We start from the raw sequence: 6,915 nt of genomic DNA, 5'->3' as shown, positions 1-6,915 counted from the left end.
CACATCAGGCTCTCTGCTCAGCAAGGAACCTGCTTCCTCCTCTTTCCCTGCCTGCCTCTCTGACAACTTGTAATCTCTGTCTATCAAATAAATAATTTTTTTAAATGGGCAGAATACCTGAACAGACACCTCACCAAAGAAGACAAACAGATGGCAAATAAGCATATGAAAAGACATCCCACACCACCTGTCATTAGGGAAGAACAATTTAAAACAACGATGAGAGACCACAACACGCCGAAGAGAATGGCTAAAATCCAAAACGCCAACAACCCCTCCTGCTGCCGAGAAGGAAGTGGAGCAATAGGAATGCTCCTTCATTGCTGGTGGAAATGCAGAATGGTATGGCCACTGGGGAAGACGGTTTGGCAGTTCCTTACAAAACTAAACATACTCTTTGCCATGATTCAGCAATCGCATACCCTGGTATTTACCCAAATGGGTTGAAAACTCACATCTACGCACAAACCAGCACACAGCTGTTCACAGCAGTGCTATTCATAATCGCCAAAACGTGGAAGCCACCAAGATGTCCTTCAGGAGGTGAATGGAGGAACCGTGATACATCCAGGCAATGGAGTATTATTCAGTGCAAAAAAGAAATGTGCTACGAAGCTCCAAAAATAGGGAGGATCCTTAAACACAGACTAAGAAAAAGCAGCCAATCTGAAAAGGCTCCGTACTGTATGATTTCAACTATCTGATACTCTGGAAAAGGCAAAATTATGAAGACAGCAGAAAGATCAGTGGTTGCCATGGGGTCGGGGGAAGGGAGAACGAATAGGGGTGCACAGAGGACTCTTAGGGCCATGAGTCTATTCTGTATGGTATTATCATACTGGATACATTTGCCCAGACCCACAGAATGTAAACCACAGACTCTGGGTAACTGTGATGCGTCAACATAAGTGCATCAGCTCTAACAATTGTACCACTGCGGTGAGGGACACTGATGGCGAGGGAGGCTGTCCACACTTGTGTTGGGAGGGCGGGGGTTGTATGGGCATTCTGTGCTCGCCCAATTTTGCTGTGCCCAAACCTGCTCTAAAAGTCTATTTAAAAAAAAAAAAAATGCAGCGTACACAAGTATAAGCGGTTAACTTTGAGAAGTGGGAAGGTGTAGGGCAACAGCAGTTTTGCTTTTCACGAGAAGAGGCCCTGTACCATTCCATTTTCTAACCTGTGCATGCACTACCTTGGATGGTAAGCATGGAGAAAAAGAAATGGGAATGTTTGCAAATACGGTGCGGAAGTAGGTAATCAGCAGTCCGTTGGTTTTATGGGCAGCACTGTTCCTTTGGACTTAGAACAAGGGAGATAACGGCAAAAAGTCTAAGGCCACACAGCCAGAAGGAACTAAGCTTTGGTATCAAATCGCCGGCCCCACCTCACTGGTGACTGCAACATCATTTTTTCTGAGCTAGACCAACCCTGCGGGGAGTTTCAGTGGAGTATCTTCTAGAGATTCATGTATTTCATATTAAACCTCACAGAAACTCCTCTGCAAACCAAACAGCAGGGAAAACGCACAAAAGAATCCTACAGAGGCTAATGAACCATATTACTTGCTTATTTTGCTGCCTTCGAGAAAAGCAAAGGGCAGGGTCACCATTTAGAGATGGTTTTTGAAACACCATAAAAGTTTTTTGTCTTGTCTTCATTTTGCACGCCCCCCCTTTTTTTTTTCTCAGAATGCCAAGTTAATTTTACTCGCACTCCACTTGCTCAGTGGCTTGGGTGAGAGTTTAAAACACTTGTAAATTTGTGTCCTTCTCTTTCCCACAGAGCCACACTGTTCCACGGCCACCATGAACAGTGCTCCAGACGGGAGAGGGTCTCTGAACAAAAGCCCCCTAACACTGTGTGGGGGCTCTGGCCCGGGGAGGATACAGTGACCACTCTGTACTGAGCTCAAGGCAAGATAAGGCAAGAGACAAAGCGGTAGTGTTAACGAGGAGAGATGACAGCACGGGCTGAACGGCTCCTTGTGGGCGGCCCACATGGCCGGGTGCTGGCATCTCCAGGAGAAGCCAAAATGCAAAACGGTTCTGGAAGGGCAGCTCCCAACATGCCATTTGAAAAGCACAGAGCAGGTGGGGACGTCTCCTGTCCGCTGACACTGAAGTGGCCGGGGCAACGGCTGGTCTCACAATTCACTCTGTGTGCTAGGTTAGCTCCTGGCCCACTGTGTGCGCCAAAGGAAATCTTCACAACACCGTTGCACAGGAGATGCCCCCCGGGGTCCCTAGGCAGCAAACAGAGAGGAGGAGGAGGAGCTGAGAGCGGTGGGACTTGTGTGAATTAGAAGATCTGCCTCTCCATGTGCAGCCTTCCTCTCCGTAGAGATGACAAAAGATCCACTTCCCAAGTTGTGAGCGTTTCTGGGGAGGAGGGAGGTATGCGGAGACCAAGGCGGGGCTGGAACGCATGACCCTGAGATCAAGACCTGAGCTGGGCTCAAGAGTTGGACGCTTGACCGAAAGAGCTGCCCACGCGCTCCTATGAGTCTTGATGTAACCAAGAATGACCCGCTCTGGATCACAGTTTAGCTCTGACTCCCTAAAATTACAACTTGGCTGAGTGGTAGCCCCATGTCATTGCAATCAGCGAGAAACTTCCAAATGCCACCATTAAAAGATACCAAATTCACCTGAATTTGCAATGACAGAAATCAGAGAATTAGGTGGACAGGGCATGCCAAATAGGTTTATCTGGATTACCATCACTTTTTCCTGTACTTTTTCTTAAACCATGCATAGGTCAAAACATAGAACTTTAAGGAATTGACCACATTCGTCACACTGGGAGTTCACAAGGCGGGAAATGATACTACCACTTAACGTGTGTAGTGCTTTGGTTTTCAAAGCATCTTCATACACATTAATTTGAGGCTCCCAAAAATCACTTGGCAAAGTATTGTTATCTTCATTTTATGCATAAGGAAACAGAGTCTAGAGGCTTCACAACTTGCCCATGGGTCTCACAATAAGTATGTCTTCCCATACCTAATGAATCACAAAATGTGTTATTTCAGAACTGTTAGAAACAGAGGAATCATGTAACCTAATCTTTCATACCAAGTAGTAGTGACAACGTCTGATCTCGGCTGCTATTTCCCAGTCTCATGTGCCAGTCACCGACGAAGATTTTCAGGGAAAGAGAAGCCGGCATTAGACAGGCCTTCCACCATGGGAAGCGGAAAGATTTGGACAATCCTTCTTTATATGTGGCTGAATTCGATCTTCGTGAATATGGCACATGTTGGTGCCAGTTCTGGGACAATCTGGAACCACGAAGAACAAAACGACTGCTTCTTCCACATGACATCTGAATATGTGACGGCAGCTTTGTTTCTCCTTGGTTTTCTACTCTGTAAGCAGAGCATTCCTAGTCCTTCCTGCCAAGCCTCAGGGGAGCCGGGGGTCACTCATCGGGTGGACTGCCCCGGGAGTCTCTGATTTAGCAATGTCCCTCTGAAACATTACCCAGAATCTCAAAAATGCTGCAGATGTGGTCACCACGAGCAAGGAATCTCCTGGTCACAAGAGAACCCCCAACTCAAGCTTGTAACAATCATAGGAAATGTTTTTGGCTCACGTAACTGGAATGCTGGGAGCAAGTCTGGCTTGGGGTCCAGCAATGAAGAATGTGCTCATGGCTCTCCCTCCCCTGCCCCTGCGTTCCTCAACAGGCTGCCTTCATCAGTGAGCTGCCTTGCCTCATGCCAGGGGGAGGTCTGGACGGTTCCAGGCCTCACATCCGCACGCCACCACATCCAGGGAAGAGGAAAAATGCTGCACCACCCCCGCGTGGGATATTAGATGACAACTGAAAATTACATATACTGTTGAGCAAGTTACCATTGTTTCAGGACAAAGTTTCCCCTACAACTTCATGGCTAGAAAGAACCATCTTATTTTGCAGTTCAGGATTTTGGAAAAGGCTTGGCCAGGCAGTTATAACTTAGGTCGATGCTGCCTGGTGATTGCCGTCCCCGTGCTGGCTGGGGGCTCAGTCACTTCAAGACTGGCTGGGCCGGACAGGCCAGCTGGCTCAGTCACATGGCGGAAAGGACAACCAGGGCCATCATATGGGAGTGGAAGTGGACCACCGGAGTGTGTGGGGGGGAGAGTATTCCAGTAGGGTGGTCTTGGGGTGGCTGAGCCCAGTACAGATGGCTCGGGGCTCCAGGGCTATGTCTGCACACAAGGGTGGGGGTCACTGCAGGGCCTCTTACAAGCCAGGCTTGGCGGTCACATGGGGTCACTTCTGTCCTTTTCCGGTGGCTGAAGCAATCCTAGGCCTGCCCGGATTGAAGGCTCACATTCTTGACAGAGTCGGTGGCAAAGTCACCATGTGGAAGAGCGCACGGGATGGGAGGCAGTTTCCATCTCTGGAAACTACAATTCAATTCATCACGCCCCCCCCTAGGCTGATGACACAGTTTTCTCTCATAAACCCGTTAACTGTATGCCTCTGTTTCTCATCCTAGCGTTCTTCTCGTTAAAATGTCAAGACAGGGAAGCCAAAGGTAATTCCGCTGACGATTTGCCGGTTCCAAAGAGACACTGAAGACAGGGTAAAGTTCATGCTGGTAAATACGAGATGCTCAGTGTTTGGACACTTTATGGGCCAAGCTGGTGCCACTTCTTCGGAACAGGGAGAAGAAGTAAAGGCACGTGGCTCAGTGGGTTAGGCGTCCAACTCTTGATTCTGGCTCAAGTCATGATCTTAGGGTCACGAGATCGAGCCCTGCATTGAGTGTGGAGCCTGCCTAAGATTCTTTCTCTCTCCCAGTCTGCCCACCTCCCACCCCTGATCTGCCCCCTCCAAATAAATAAATAAACTGCTTCACCATGTTCTTCAAAATCAAGCTCTAAAAGCGATAAAAATATGTTTGGCGTTTTACCACCCAAAGCCTAAAGTGAACCTTCCCTTTTCCTTGACTTATGTCATAAATATTTGTAATTGAAAGAAAGAAAAATGGCCCTCCCCTATGTACAACCTACTCTGCAGTGGATACCTTACACGTATGAGCCCATTTAAGGCCTTTGTAGCAGGTGCTGACTTTATGGGTATATTAGGTCACAGGAAACCGAGGCAAAGGTGGGTGCAGATACCCTGCCCAAGGTTACGAGTCTTGAGCTGGAATTCAAACCCGCGAAACGTGGTCTCCAAAGTTCATACTCTTAGTCAACAAACTCGTCCCTCTGCAAGTAGAAATGATAATGCTCTTTCTAAAACTGATGTAATCAAGATCCCCCACTTTCCTGAGATGCGCACAGGAAGAGATATGGAAAGAATGTGTTCTTCTGTGTCGACACAGAGGGGCTTATCAGTCTTTAGTCTGGGATTGTAACACACGCATATATGACAGAGAGCTGTAAACTTTTTTTTTTTTGAGAGCTGTAAACTTGCCTTTGTGACTTCTACTTTAGCACTAGAATATACAGCATACTCCTCCTCGCATTGAATTATCATACCATTGTCAACTGACCTATGCCACCACCATACCCGACAGTTTACAGGCGTACCTCATAGATTCAGGATTTTCTGCAATATTTCCCCCAGATTTTTACCTATGTGCAAGCAGAGGCTGCATATACCTCAGTATTGCTTCTCTTTTCCTTTCTCAATAATAGGACTTTTGCGAGGGGCACGTGGTTTCAGAATAAGGACATTCTCCAGCCTCTTCTGCAGCTGGGGGCGGCTGGGTGACCAAGTTCTGGCCCACTGGATACAGTAGCTTCTGGAAGCTCTCCTTACCAGTCAGTGCTCACTCCTTTCCTCCACTCTGCTGCCTGATATGCACATGTCACACGTGGGACCCTGAGGTCAGGATCTCACCTGGTGGAGCCAGATGTCAGGAAGAATCAAGGCTCAGCACCTTCGAGCCCCAGGTTTCTCAGGTAAAGGTCTGGGTACGTGGTCTAGGCCACGTACCCAGACCTTTACCTGGGAAACAAAATCAGGTTTTCGTTAATAGAATACGAACTTCTTGACCAACTTGAGTAAGCTTTTATTGCTACAGAGAGTCAAATCCCTACTTCAATTTACATATTATTCATATCTATTTAACACGTAATGTGTATAACCCGTTATATGTAAAACATTTTAAAAAATTTAATAAATTGGGTATTTCTTAAATATGTTACTATAATTACTTATAATACCTTACTGCCTTATAGAACATATATTAATTTATTAAACTTCAATTTATATGTACATATTTAAACCACATTTTATAAAACATACGCATTTAGAAACATGGATCCCGTGCTCATACCTCAAGAACATTTTTCAATTAGCAATAATCGCGCCTCGGATAAACCTCATTGGCTACGATACTGCCACTGCGCAAAGCTCAAGAACATTTTTATCCACGTTCATCCCATGCATGGTCTCAGTGCTGCCCTTGTTATTACGAAGGCCACTTTAAAGCCTTCTCTCCCAGGTTACCAGAGAGCCATCTAAGTAATCTGTTTTGAGATTTGGCGTTTTTTTGAATCCAAGACTGCAATCATAAGATCACTGAAAATTTCGTACCAAGTCTCAAATACATATTTACATGGTATTATGTCAATTTCTTTAAAAAAAAAATTCCTGTGAGTGTATATTGGTGACCTACAACAGAAGCGCTTACTCTGTCATATAATATCTTTCAAAGCCTTGATTTAACGATACGGAACACTTGCAACTGTGAGATTATACTCCACAGAATACACAGCAAATTTGTTTTAAATATGCCTCCCTTTTTCTAAACCAGCTCTGTCAGACGGCCTCTGTAAGGCTCTAAAATGAAAACTGAGGTTATTTTAGGCTGATTCCCCCGAATCTTACTTTGTTATTCAGAATCAAGTAATTAAGAACATGTCACTTGGTTAAAAATGACACTCTGTGAGTCCTGAATGTAAG

The 6,915-nt window shown here is 45.9% G+C and overlaps 1 pseudogene; it reads right to left on the bottom strand.

Moving 5' to 3' along the window:
- Nucleotides 1-6,196: 6,196 nt before the first annotated feature.
- Nucleotides 6,197-6,365, bottom strand: LOC122898143 (annotated as a pseudogene).
- Nucleotides 6,366-6,915: the final 550 nt, after the last annotated feature.

The sequence above is a fragment of the Neovison vison genome, unplaced genomic scaffold (assembly GCF_020171115.1).
Source record: "Neovison vison isolate M4711 unplaced genomic scaffold, ASM_NN_V1 Scaffold_131, whole genome shotgun sequence".
Classification (NCBI taxonomy): domain Eukaryota; kingdom Metazoa; phylum Chordata; class Mammalia; order Carnivora; family Mustelidae; genus Neogale; species Neogale vison.
This window is presented reverse-complemented; position numbering and strand designations above follow the sequence as displayed.